Genomic DNA, 13,739 nt, shown 5'->3' on the forward strand with positions numbered 1-13,739 from the left:
AATTCCAATTTTTTAACCATAAAGAGATGAGTTTTGCCAACAACCTGTGTGAGCCTGGAAGTGAATCCATCCTCACTGGAGTCTCCAGATATGAATGCAGCCCTGCTTGCCATTTTTTTTTCTGTAATTTTTTATTGCAAGATATTTGCTTTACAATATTGTGCTGGGTTCTGCCATAGATCAACATAAATCAGCCACAGGTATACATATGCGTCCCCCCCCCCACCCTCCGTCCAGCATCTTGACTGCAGCCTCGTCAAGGACCCAGCTCCCAACCCATGGATGCTGTAGATAAAAAACATGTGCTGTTTTAAATTGTGAAGTTTATAACAATTTGTTATGAAGCCCCAGAAAACATTAATGGAAGTATTATGTCATCTTACTAAAGAACCTAAAGCCCAGAGACTGATCGGAGTCTCCAAGGCACAGCAGGACCAGAGCCCCACCTCCCGCCTCTTCAGGCTGATGTTTTCTTCAGCCTGCCATGGCTTGTCATTGTTCTGTCAGTTTCTACCAAGAGGCAAGAGGGGTAATCTGCACGGTGTGGATTGTAGAGCTGCTTTTCCATTTCAATTCACCAATTTGCTGAACCCCTACAGTGTGCCCTGCACCGTGCCAGGGGCACAGAGGTCAGCAGCACACACACGGGGCCTGCTCTTAGGGAGAGGATGGAGCACCAGAGGATGTAGACGACGGACAAGTGATGTTGGCGCGATGAAAGTTACAGAGCGAGGAGGGATGGGGTGTGCTGGGAACACATCAGGGGACAGCCAGCTTCAGCCAAGGGCTAGGGAGAGTCTCCTTGAGGAAGTGACGCTCAGGCCCCTCGGGGGTGGGCTTGGTGAGGAGTGCGCCTCTGCATTGCAACTGAGTGAGTGGGTGGGTGCGCTTTCCTAAGTGAGAGTCCCCAGGGAAGAGGCTTCTTCCAGCAACATGAAATCACCCTGTCTCTGTGCACTGGCTTCCAAGACATCTTGTCCCAAGAACCCAGGGTCTCTTTGACTGGCCTGTGATGTCCAAGACCTCAGAGCATCACTTCCCAGATGTATCATGGTTGGACAGGGTAGAGGTGAAAGTTGCTTAACTGTCGCTCTCACCCCTTAAACATCCCCAGACATCTGGCAGGGGAAGAATGACAGGTGGGGGCTGGAGGCAAAGCAGGCAGTCAGGGGAGGAGTGAGGTGTGAGCAGAGGCAGAGAGAAGAGTAGGAATTAGAAAGCCCACCTCCAGCCTCCATGGGCCCCCATCTGTGATGACTCACAGACCCAGGGGTCCTTGCTGATGAGCTGGCAGGATGGTATAGATCAAGAAGATCCTAGCAGGAAACAGGCAGCATACTTCAGTTGGACCATTAGAGGAGCAGTCAGTAAAGAGATTCTTTTCAAAGGTAAGATCAGGGTGTAGGAAAGGATTGCAGGAACCTGGACCAAGGGCAGCCATCTATTCCACTGCTAGGCCTGCTAGCCTGGGGAGGTGACCAGAATGGTTTTGAGTGGAGAGGCTGCTTGAGCATCTCTGTGGCCTCAGTTGAGGGCTGCAGCCAGACTGTGGCAACCTCACAGGGAGCATTAGTGGGAATAAGTGCCTTTATTCCCTCTCCTCTCTGCCTCCCATCAGCTGGCAATGCTCCCCACTGGTCAAAGCAGAGGGTGAGGGTACCCATCAAAGTAATTCTACAAGTGAGCATCCCAGGGCACCACAGAGCAGGGTGGAGAAGTTGGGGAGCAGACCTGGAAGTGAGAGGAGAGCCAGTTCCAACTCCACCCCTTCCCAGACAGCAACTCTGGACAAGCCCCTCAACTTTCCTGGGCCTCAGTTTCCTGCTCTGTAAAAAGGACAATGAGTGTGTTTATGTTGTTCCAAATTTGAAATTCAATGATGAATTTAAGGATCCAGCTTGGAGCCCCGAGTACACTGACTGGCTGCCAGCACTTGGTTTCTAAGAGTCAGCGATGAGAACACAAAATCGAGGCCACTAAGGAGCCAGACACCCTGGACATCCAGCCCAGAAACCCTGGACATCTGAACACCACAGCAATGAGAGGCTTGCTCAGCAGGTTGTGGAGGCCTGCCAGGACTGGAACCCAGAAGCAGTCTCTCTCTCTCTGCAGGACCCTGAGGGGTGCACACGCGCACATACAACCGCACACGCACACACACACACACCCCCCCACACACACACAGTGGAGCTGTAGGAAAGGCAGTGTCTCACCTCAGCCCCTCTGGAGAGAAGCAGCAACAGGCTTGTCCCAGCCCAGGTCTGCACTCTGCACAGCTGAGGTCAGTGGAGGGACAGACAGCAGGGCCAGGCCTCCTAGCCCTGCCCAGAATCATGGGCCCAGCTAGAAGGGAACTTAGCAGCACTAGTCCACCTTCCTGTGAAGAAACCCTCCCGGGCGCCCTTAAACACGTGTCATCTAGGTGGGACAATGGCAATCCACTCCGATATTCTTGCCTAGAAAATTCCACGGACTGAGGAGCCTAGCGAGCTACAGTCCATGGAGCCGTAAAGAGTCGGCCACGACTGAGTGAGTGAGCACAAAGCCCACTGGCAGCAATGAAGAGGGAGTCACCACCTCACAGGGCACCCTGGGCAGCCACCTGCCCCTGGATGTCCAGACCCCTCTGGCGCAGCCCTCGGAACCTCAAGGTCAGACTCCAGACCCTCACCCCACCTCTGTCTACCTGAGATATCGCTTTTGTGCCCAGAACAAAGGCCCTTGGTGAAACCCGCAGCCCTCTGCCCTTTACTTCTTTATCACCCGCGTTTCAAGTTCACAGGAAGAGGGTTTTCAAAACATCGGAGTCAGAACAGCACTGTGGTCAATTTTTTCAAAAGAAAGGAAACCAAAAAGGATCAAAGAACTGCAGGTGCAGCAGATTAAGGCCCTGCAGGGTGGGCAGGGGCTGAGGGCAAGGAAGAGTGTGCCCGCCTGCAGGGGAGGCCGCTGTTTGCCCAGATCCCCAGGGTAGGAGCAGGCGAAGGGGCAGGGAGGGGGTTAACTGGGAAAGGACAGCAGGGCTGCCGCACTGCTTTGTAGGTTGAGAGGAGACAGTTCACATGGCCCAGGTCCTCGCCAGCTCTTGCCTGCACCTGTGACAGTCTCTTAAGTCTCTGCAACGCAGTGGCAAATTTCCTTTTCCTGAGCAATGCCAGCCATGTCTCTTGTGCTCCTGACATCTCAGCGTCCTGAGCTCAGAACAGGAAATGCTAGTGTGCACGTCTCTGCTGAGACTGCCGTTGAATTCACCAAGCTGCTTGTTAAAGGTATGCACCATGAGATTGTTTCTTTTACTGCTTAGACGTCCCTTTTGCTTCATTTTTTCGGTTTTCTTTCCTTGTATTTTACCTTGTTTATTGAGTGAATCTTTTTAGAAAAAAAAGTTGTGAAATGTTTTTAAAATATGAAAAAGCAGAGGGATTATATAATGCGCATCCTAGTATCCAGCTTTATCAGTTCATAACAGATTGTCACATTTTTTCCCTCTTTTTGCTGTGGTACAATATACTAACACAAAATTTACCATTTTAACCATTTCAATCTCTTTTAGAAACATAACATTATACATACAGCTAAAGAGCCTTTACGGCCTCTCCACCATGCCCTTCCCTTCTTCCCTAGAAAAGTGAAGTGAAGTGAAGTGAAGTTCAACGCTGCAACCCCATGGACTGTAGCCTGCCAGGCTCCTCTGTCAATAGAATTCTCCAGGCAGGAATACTGGAGTGGGTAGCCATTTCCTTCTCCAGGGTATCTTCCTGACCCAGGGATTGAACCCAGGTCTCCTGCATCACAGGCAGACTGTTTACCATCTGAGCCACCAGAAATCCTGTTATTCTGAATCTGATTCTCCTACAGAAGTGATGCATGGATGTTGTAAAATAATCCATGTAGTGGAGACGATACAGAGCCAAAAGTAATCTTTCTCCTGCTTCCTCCAGCCTTAAACTCACTTCCCCCTTGAAGGAACCATTGTTAAAACTTTCTATGAATCTTTCCAGGTATCTTTTAATACAAATGAACATATTAGTTTGTTTTCTTTCTTTATACACGTGAGCTTACACTATGCATAATGTTTTCCAACATGCCTTTCGTTTCCAGTTATCACTGTTCCTTGGAATTTTTCTGTGTTAGTACTACTAATTCTGTGTTCTTTTTAACAGCTGCATGAGATTCTACTTTATTTGATAGTTACCCATGGAAGGGTATTTAGGTGGTTTCCAGAGGCTTAGCTATTCTAAACAAGCCTACATGGAACATTCTTGACATATAGTTTTGCTCCCTTGTGGGAATACTGTATGTCTGTATAATAAATACCTGAAAGTGGAGTTTCTAAGTAAAAAATATTGAACATTTGACACCTCGAAAGATATTGCCAACCCCCCATCTAAAAATGATCAACTCAAACACCAACAAACTACATGTGAGAGTTTCTCTCTCCCCACATCCTCGAGAACATGCTTTTTCATACTGCTTTTGGCCTTTTGTTTATTTTCTTCTGTAAGCTGTCTGCTCTTACCCTTTTCGAACCCTAGCATTTTATGGGCTGACTTTTTACACTTGAATCTTTGATCCATCTGGAATTAATTTTAGCTGATATTCTTTTCAATGAACATTTATTGATGTTCCCACTCTGTAAATAGATTGAATGAAGCATTGAGATAAAGGTAAAAGCAGATTTCTCTCCATTCAACAGGCCACAACTAACTGATTTTGCCTTCCCATTTAGAACTAGCTGATGTCGAGGCTCTAGGTTAAGAAGTGGACCATCCCTAATGGAGGAGTGAACACAGAGGCACTGCAGACATCCAACCAGTGATTTGTTCTATAAACAGGCAGCAGTGGATTCAATCACTAGAATTTTGGTTTTTTTTTTTTCCCCTGAAGAGATGTGTATTGCATGTGGGAAGAGGGGTGTACACATGCTTGGTGATCAGAGGAACAGACAGTGGCAGAAAGGAAACAGTCCACCACATCCATTCTCCCTCTTCCACTATGATGAACTTGAAGCTGGGAACATGGCTGCCCATCTGGGGACAGTATTTCCCACCTCCGCGCATTTAGAAAGGGGCGTGTGACTGCACGAGCTTCCCTGGTGGCTCAGTTGGTAAAGAATCCACCTAACAATGCAGGAGATGCAAGAGACGTGGGTTCGATCCCTGGGTCAGGAAGGTCCCCTGGAGAAGGAAAAGGCAACCCACCCCAGTATTCTTGCCTGGAGAATCCCATGGGCAGAGGAGCCTGGTGGGCCACAGCCTGTGGGGCTGCAAAGAGTCAGGCATAACTGAGCACACACGTGCACGCATGCACTCGTACGATTCCATTCTCACCAGGGGAATGTGAGTGGAGCTGCTATTAGTCCCTCTGGCTATAATGGTTTTAAAATTCTTCAACTCTCAGCTACCAAGTGACAGGTGTCTATGACCGCTCCGCTTGGACCTGGGTGGTCTTCATCCCAGAGGAGAGTGGAAAGTCATGTGATCACTGAGGCTACGGCATAGAAGCTGGGCAGCTTCTGCCTTGTGGGAAGACTCACTCTTAATGCCCCAAGTCTCAGTAAAAGAAGTCCAACTCCTGTGAGGACCCCAAGTTAGAGAGGCCACGTGTAAGTGCCCTGGAACAGGCTCCACTGAGCCCAGTCTTCTAGCCAAGCACCAGGTGAGTGAAGACACCCCCAGACAATTCAACCCCTACCACTTGAGTCACCCCTAGCCATCTGAGTCTTCCCAGATGAGGCCCCAGACATTGTAGAGTACAGACACAAGCCATGGTCCAGGAATTCTGCCCCAGCTCCCAGCATTCCTCACAGACCCACAGAATCAATGAGAATAATGAAATAGCTGATATTTTATAGCGCTATTTCAGAGTGGTTTGTTATCCAGTAATAGACATCTGGAACCAAGCCAAGACCAAGAAAACTCTTTCCCTTCCTGCTGACTCCAACCCAGATGTGGCAGTGATCCAGCCTCCACGATGCAGATGACAACTCCTAAGACGACAGAGCCACTGGAGGAAAGGACCTGGGTCCCGAAGGATTGCATGGAGCACTGTTGCCAGAGGATAAGACAAACTTACCTCGGGGGGTATATGTGAGAGAGGAACACTTGTCTTGAACCTTTAAGCCAGCAGTCCCCAAACTTTTTGGCACCAGATACCAGTTTCATGGAAGACAATTTTTCCACAGACCAGAGGGGATGAGGGGGATGCTTTTTGGATGATTCAAGCATATTATATTTATTGTGTACTTTATTTCTGATCTAATGCCACACTGATCCAAAAGGAGGTAACTCTTCGCAGCCTAGAGGTTGGGGACCCCTGCCTTAAGCCAAACAAACAATACATGCTGTACACGTGAAACCAACACAACATTGTTCATCAACTATACTCCAATATGAAACAAACAATACAAAGATACAGCAGTGAGCAAGGCACACGCGTCTGGGGAAGAGGATGGAGGGAGGAGTCACAAGGACAGATCAAACCCTGCGAGAGAATACAATTGGTTATTTAACGATAGTTGTAATCAGTTCTTTGCAGAGATATACAGGGAGCTGTGAAAACCGTTCAAAGGGCTCTCGTCCAGTGTGGGTGGACAAGGAAGGTAGCCCTGAGGAAATGATGCTGCTTTGAGTAGAAATTAAGTAGAAAGATGCAGAGGGAAGAGAGGAAGACTGCTATGGCACCAAAAGTGGGTGGAACATGTACAAGGGCTCTGAGTCAGGAAGGAGATGGTGAGTTTGAGGAACTGGAAAAAATAAAAACCACCGTGGGCCTCATGGGTCAGGCTGAGGATTTCAAATCTGACCTCTAAGAAATACGAATTCACAGGATAGTTCCAGCAGAGAGTGACTTGATTGGATCAGCCTCTGGAAGCCAAGGGGAAGACACGGGGGCAGGGAGACCAGTGGGAGGTAGATGAAGACTCTGCCTATGGTGGGGACTGTGGGGAGAAGTGATTGGGTCTGATGGATATTTGGGAGGTGGCTGGTAGAACTTGGAGGGTAGGGGGAGATGGTTGCAAGAGAGACAAGAGTCAAGGATGAAACACCAATAAAATGATGTCTGGTCTATAAGTAAGTTATGACGTCATGGCCGGAGGAAACCTAGGCAGGGCCAAGTCCAAAGGTAGCTCAGATCAGGAGAATGGGGATTGGACTTGTTGCTGGGTACCTTTGAGCAAGCCATTTCCTCCATCTTTATAAATTGTCTATAACATGAAAACAACTTACTACACAGAACAGCTTTTGTGTAAGGACAATGGCTGCCTTCATTCACCCCAAAACACTTAGTGAGTGGTGCCTGTGATGTGCAGTAAACAAGATAAATACATAAAGTACATGGTGTGCTAGTGACAGTGCCAAGGAGAGCAAATAAAGTCGGGAAAGGAGACAGAAGGCAGAAGCAAAGTTTTAGATAAGATGTTTAAGGCATACACTCACGAACAGGGTGTCCAGGTTCTATGGAACCTGAGTGAGGCTTTCCTCTGGAAAATAAACATTAAAACATCTTATTTTTTCAAATTTCACAAAACACATGGCTCTATGAATAGACCTCTAGGGCTTGGAAGGGGTAGGTGTGAGTAAGGGGGCCCAGAGCATAGGCATCAAGAGTTTTCTCAGTAATTCCACCTCTGCTCATGAGTAACAGAGCCGTAGGAAGGGTGGAGGGTGACTGTGGGTGTCGCCAAAAGAACTTGCTTTATGTGACTTACAGTAAGTCACTCAACTACTCTGACACCCAATTTCCTGAACTGTAAATGTCCTTATAAGGTTGTAAGGAGTAAATAAAGGCATATAAATCTAATTTCCAGCTCAGTGTAATACTTGGTAGCTAATTATTTTAATTTTTATTTCTATCTGACACAGAGGGAGAGCCATGGTCTCGGCTGTGGGAAGTGACCAAAATAAAAGGAGGATTATGAGCCCCACACTGCCTGTGAAGGCTGGGGTCAGTGGCTGCAGGAGGTGCACACTGTGTGCGTGGTTTTGACCTGTGGAACTGGTGTGTGGCAATGACCCTCATGTGCTGCCTTCTGGAGAACAGCCTTAGGGAGACCACACATCGAATGAAGTCCTAGCTGCCCCTAGGGACTTGAATGCACGAACAAGATGAATAGAAAGAGGGGAGGCTGAGCACACGGCTAACATTGCACAATAGTCGTCCTCTGCACAACGATTACAACTGTCTCCCAAGCCTTCTCTCTCCTGTAAACAAGGGCAACTCTTAAGGAAAAACTGATTGCATGGCTGCAGGGGAGGAGGCAACAGTCACAAACAATAAAATCGTTGCAGTGGATGCTGGACAAGTAGGTATGGCATGTGCCAGCAGCATTCTGGGAAAGTCCCTGGCTGATGAACTTGCCCTTGTGGATGCTTGGACATGCATCTGCAGCATGGGAACACCTTTCTTCAGACACTTAAAATTGTGGCAGAGAACAGATCACCCTGTGACTATGGGGATAACCGCAGGAGTCCACCAGCGAGAGAGACAGAGTCATCTCAGTCCGGTGCAGGGGAATGTTTTCTTCAAATTCATTATTCCTGTGATCATCAAGTACAGTCCCAATTGCATCATAATTGTGGCTTCCAACCCAGTGGATATCCTCATATATATTACCTGGAAACTAAGTGGATGACTCAAGCACCATGTGATTGAAAGTGGGTGTCAAAGGTTTCACTATTTTATGGCTGAAAACTTGGCATTCATTCCAGCAGCTGTCATGGATGGATTTGGGGAGAACACGGCGACTCAAGTGTAGCTGTTTGGAGTAGAATATATGTGGCCAGCATTTCTGTTCGGGAACTGAGCCCAGAAATGGGAAAGAACAATAACAGTGAAAATTGGAAGAAAGTATGTAAGGTGATCGGAGAAGGCAATGGCACTCCACTCCAGTACTCTTGCCTGGAAAATCCCATGAATGGAGGAGCCTGGTGGGCTGCAGTCCATGGGGTCGCTAGGAGTCGGACACGACTGAGCAACTTCACTTTCACTTTTCTTTTCATGCATTGGAGAAGGAAATGGCAACCCACTCCAGTGTTCTTGCCTGGAGAATCCCAGGGATGGGGGAGCCTGGTGGGCTGCCGTCTATGGGGTCACACAGAGTCAGAGACGACTGAAGCAACTTAGCAGCAGCAGCAGCAGCAGCAGCAGCATGTAAGGTCGTAGTGGAAAGTGCCTGTGAAATCACCAAGCTAAAAGGGTAACCAGCTGGTCTGTTGGATGACATGTGACTGATCTCATTGAATCCATGGTGAAAAATCTATCCAGGATTCATCTGGTGTCACAATGGGGAATGGGATGCGTGTCATTTAGAATAAAATCTTCCTCAATCGTCCGTGTGTCCTTAATGCTCAGGGGTTAACCAGTGTTATCAACCAAAAGCTGAAGGCTGATAAGGTTGCTCAACTCAAGAAAAGTGCAAATACACCGAGGGACATCCAGAAGGACCTGTAAGGCCTGTGGCTTCTGGGTTCTAAGCGGAAGAAATTTTAAAACTCCTATGTGAGGGAATTCCCTGGTCGCCCCATGCTTCAGACTCTGTGCTTCCACTGCAGAGATCACGAATTCGATTCTGGGTCAGGGAACTAAGATCCTTCATACTGCGTGGAGTGGCCAAAACATAAAAATAAAAATAGAAACAAAAACACTCCAATGTGATTATCCATGAGCCTTTGGTTTTCATCCATGTATATGGATCACAGTTTGCTTTTTCTCTTCCTAGGTGTGTGAATTTGGGCTCAAAGAATCAAAGGCCATGCTTGTGGTTTAATGTTTGCAATAGGAGCCCTTGCTCTAGGAGTATTAACTATCAAAATAAAAAATAAAAAGCAAGATGGAAGGAGAGAAAGAAAGGATGGAGGCTGGGAGCTTGGGCAGGTCTGGATTCCAGTCCTACGTCTGCTTCTGCCAACCTGTGAGCATGGCTGGTGGCTTCATATGCTCGAGCTGCCGCTTCCTCAGCTGTCACACGGCAGGACGGTCCTGACAATGCTGGGCAGAAGGGTTGTGATGACATAAAGTGCAGACACTCACAGAGCGAGGGGTCACTGTTCCTGCCCCCTCCTCCTCCCAGTCAGATACACACTCTGGGACCTGCACCAGGAGGAGACACGTCTATGACTGCAGCCTTGGGCACCTGGTGACTGAAAGTTCTCCAAGGCCCTGGGTGCATGGCTGTCACAGCATATGCTCTCAGCCATGCCACAAAGCAAGCCTGGCTCGTGGTGGGTGCTGGTGACGTTCGATGACCTAAAACAACGAAACCCATAATCAGAGGGTGCACCGACTTGGCTGCTGTGGGTTTGTTTGCCCACGCACGAGGTACAATCATTTCTCTTGGAGTTGCATCGGCCGTTAGCCCTCAAGTTCTGTTGCTAAGAGATTATGAACCAAATGATGTTTCCAAAAAATAACCGCTACAGGATGTTTCAGGATAGAACCATAATAACAGCCTAAACAGAATGGGTATGTTGTTATTGATAAATCCTTATGAAGAGCCAAGGAATGGGGTGACTGGGGGTAGGCTGGCCATACACATCCTATGGAAATTACTGGTTTGCCAAGGTCTTGAGTATAACAAAATAGACTCAGGGATAAAACTGTAAGGGTCATAATATAATGCCCTCATGATTCTGAAATCAAGCAAGCAACATGTATTTGTTGGGGACTTATTATTTGCCTGTTTTGTGTGTGTTTACAACGATGTCAGCCACATTAAGTTACAGGCGGTGGTGACTAAGTCTGGCAAAGCTGTAACCACCCCTGGTTGGCACAGTGCCAGCGGGCCACAACTGATTAAGTGATTTAACAGCCATTTGCTGCCAACTCCACTATTGCTGTGTTGCTTGGGCAACTGGAACCAGTCTGCTAACAGAAGCCCACGTTAGAGCAGGACAAGAGATTCCATCCACAGGGTAGTCAGCAAACAGGGCGCTTGTAAGGGCTAACGATTGTTATCTGGTGCCTAGACCTGTGCTGCCCGTGGGATTTTCCAGGGAAGATGCAGCCATTCCACTGCAGGTCCTCACCTGCAGGAGATCTCTGTGAGGCAGGTGGATGAGTGCAAAACAGGTGTTATCTGTTAAGAAAGTAACTCCTGATCTCTGCCTGCCTCTCTCCTGACCAGGGAGCTGAGCAGTGTGATGCCAGCCCCGCCTACTTCCCCCCTCTTTCCTCCCCGCCGCCAACCAGCTGGACCCCAAAGGAGCCCCTCTGCTTGCTGTCTGGCTGGTTACTCTGGCTGCAGTGGCCTAATGGCCTACATTTCATCTCACTGGGCAGATAAATGGAGGGCAAATTGTTGTGTTCTTCTTTCTCACTTTACAGGTGTGAGAGCCAGGGTCACAGAGGGACAGAGTAAAGTGTCAAAGCCACGGAGTTAGTAAGTCAAGGGCAGACCCATGTCGTCTAGCCCCAAATCCCAGGTTCCTCCCTGCTTGCCAGACCCCAAGACCCGTGATGCTTTGCGCAGGAAACCGCCGAGTGTTGCAACGGCACCCAGAAAGGGGTCAGCGTTTCCACGGGTCAACCCTGGTGACCCTCTGTCACTATGTGGCACCCAGGGGAGGGGGCAGAGCCGCCAGCACTCTGACTTCCTCTTTCCCCCAAGGGGCAGAAGAAGGGGGTCACAAACCAAGCAAATCATTAACATCCCAGCCTCAGAAGCTTATCCTGCCACTCGGTACCTGGGTGACCTCAGGCAAGTTAATCTTTTGCAAAGCTGTTTGCTTGCTTAAAATTAGGAGCTCAGGACATATCTACTTCGTATGGAATTTATGAGGAATGCATGAGATTAAACAGGTAAAGATGGTTAGCAGTATGTGCAGGAAACACTTGATAAATGCTAACAGCAGCAGCATCTGGGGCTATAACAATACCCTCATTTTCACCGCCACCATCATCCACTTCTGCTCAGGACTTGGGGTGCAAGTGGGTAGGAGGATGGCACCAATTAGAGTCCCATTACAGTCCCCAGTAGTGACTGGCCTGTGCTGTGAAGGCCTCCTCTGACAAAGGGAGACGTTTCTCAGGATTCCTGGCAATAGATGCTTCGTTTTTCACCAGCTAGACTCAAGGAACAGAGAAGTAGCTTTGCGGGTTTCCATGGCTGTCTAAACACATGTGCTTCCAATTGGCTCTCTTGGGCTGGAATTCCCCGGTGCCCGGCGCAGGCCAGCTCTCTCCACTGCCCAGTGCCCCCCAACCTGAATCTGCTGGGCATCTTCCCACATCCAGACCTAGGGGCCTTAATGGCAGATTGCGTCCTGCCCATCATTTCTCAATTCCATCACTTGGAGTGGAAAGAGCTGGGGTACCCCACCCCAAGTCTTTCTGAAGGTTTTTACTCTGAGAATCTTAAAACTCCAGCCCAGGGAAGGGTATCTGAAGGCGGGCTGGGTGAAGGGTGGAGAGGCAGGCTGAAGTGGTAGGGTCATGAATTCACCACCCCTGCCGCTGGGCACCCACCCCCAACACAGCGGCTCCAGTTATCCTGTGGGGTCAGGATGCTGTTTCTGCTGAGTCATCCTTTCTTGCCCAGAGGGATCCTGGCCCAAAGCCACATTCCTGGTGGGGTCTGAGTGCCACAGAGTACAGAACTTCCTTTCTCACCAGCCCCTTGGCTCTCCAGCCCTGCACACAGGCTGGTCTCTCAGCAGCCTCTGCCGGCAACAAACACCCTCCGCCAAGTCTGTGTGTGTCCCCCCAGGGCTCTGGCCCACCCTGGACCCTGAGCTCCAGGAGCAAAGAACATCCCACAGGGAGGGAGGCAGCAAGTGTGCCCGTGCAGGAGGGAAGAGAGGAGAGGCAGGGCCCAAGGGGAGGAGCCCAGAGAGGGACTGAGGAGCTACTTAAGCTAAAATTCCTGCCTGTCCACTTGGTGAGCCCTCCTGTCAATGTGGGTCCAGCAGCCGCTTTGAGAAGGAGCCTATACTCCAGGACAGGCCTGGACAGGAACCCCATTTCAAGCCAAAGAAGCAATGAGACAGCCTAGGCTTCAGCCTATACTGCCCCCCAACCCAGCAAGTCCAGCATCCCCTAATCGTGCAAAACTTCAGGGTCCCCAGATAAGCACCTTCTGCAGAGCCCAGGTTTCAGGAACATCTTTGAGTACCCACGTGTGCCAGGCTCTGTACCAAGCACTGGCACTACCAGAGAGGACAAGGTAGATATGGCCGAGTCCGTGATGTCTCCCCCATCTCTTCCAGGCCCACTGCCCTTACCTCCACTCAAGCTCTCACTGCAGACTGCTTGGGTTACAATCTGGGTTCCCCACTTTCAGCTGTGCAATCTTGAGCAAGTTACTTTACTTTCTCTGAGCCTCCATTGCCTCATGTGTAAAATGGAGGCAAGCTAGTACCTACTTTATAGGATATTACAAGAGATAAATGAGTTTACATATGTAAAATATTTAAGACAGTGCCTGGCACAGACAGCTCAGTGTGTGTATGTGTGTGTGCACACGCACGTGTAAGTGTGTCTGCGTTCCTGACCTTGAGCGTTTGCTCAGGCTGTCCACTAGCTGGAATGCTTCCTCCCTTTTCTGTGGAAACCTGGGGATTCAGACTTGGCAGAGTTTCCACAAGGGAGAACCGTTAGATCCTGAGGTCAGGCCACAGCCAGGGGAGAGCCCTTAAACCTTGCAGAGCATTTTCCCGTTCAACAAGGGTTTTACATCCTGTGAGGTGGACGAGGGAAGGGGGCTCAGGGATGTTGACACCTGCCCGAGGTCACAGCCCTAG

At 49.1% G+C, this 13,739-nt stretch overlaps 1 pseudogene; it reads left to right on the top strand.

Annotated features, from left to right (window-relative positions):
- Window positions 1-6,699: 6,699 nt before the first annotated feature.
- LOC120856521 lies at window positions 6,700-9,453 on the top strand (annotated as a pseudogene).
- Window positions 9,454-13,739: the final 4,286 nt, after the last annotated feature.

Source organism: Oryx dammah, unplaced genomic scaffold, assembly GCF_014754425.2.
Source record: "Oryx dammah isolate SB20612 unplaced genomic scaffold, SCBI_Odam_1.1 HiC_scaffold_28, whole genome shotgun sequence".
Lineage (NCBI taxonomy): Eukaryota > Metazoa > Chordata > Mammalia > Artiodactyla > Bovidae > Oryx > Oryx dammah.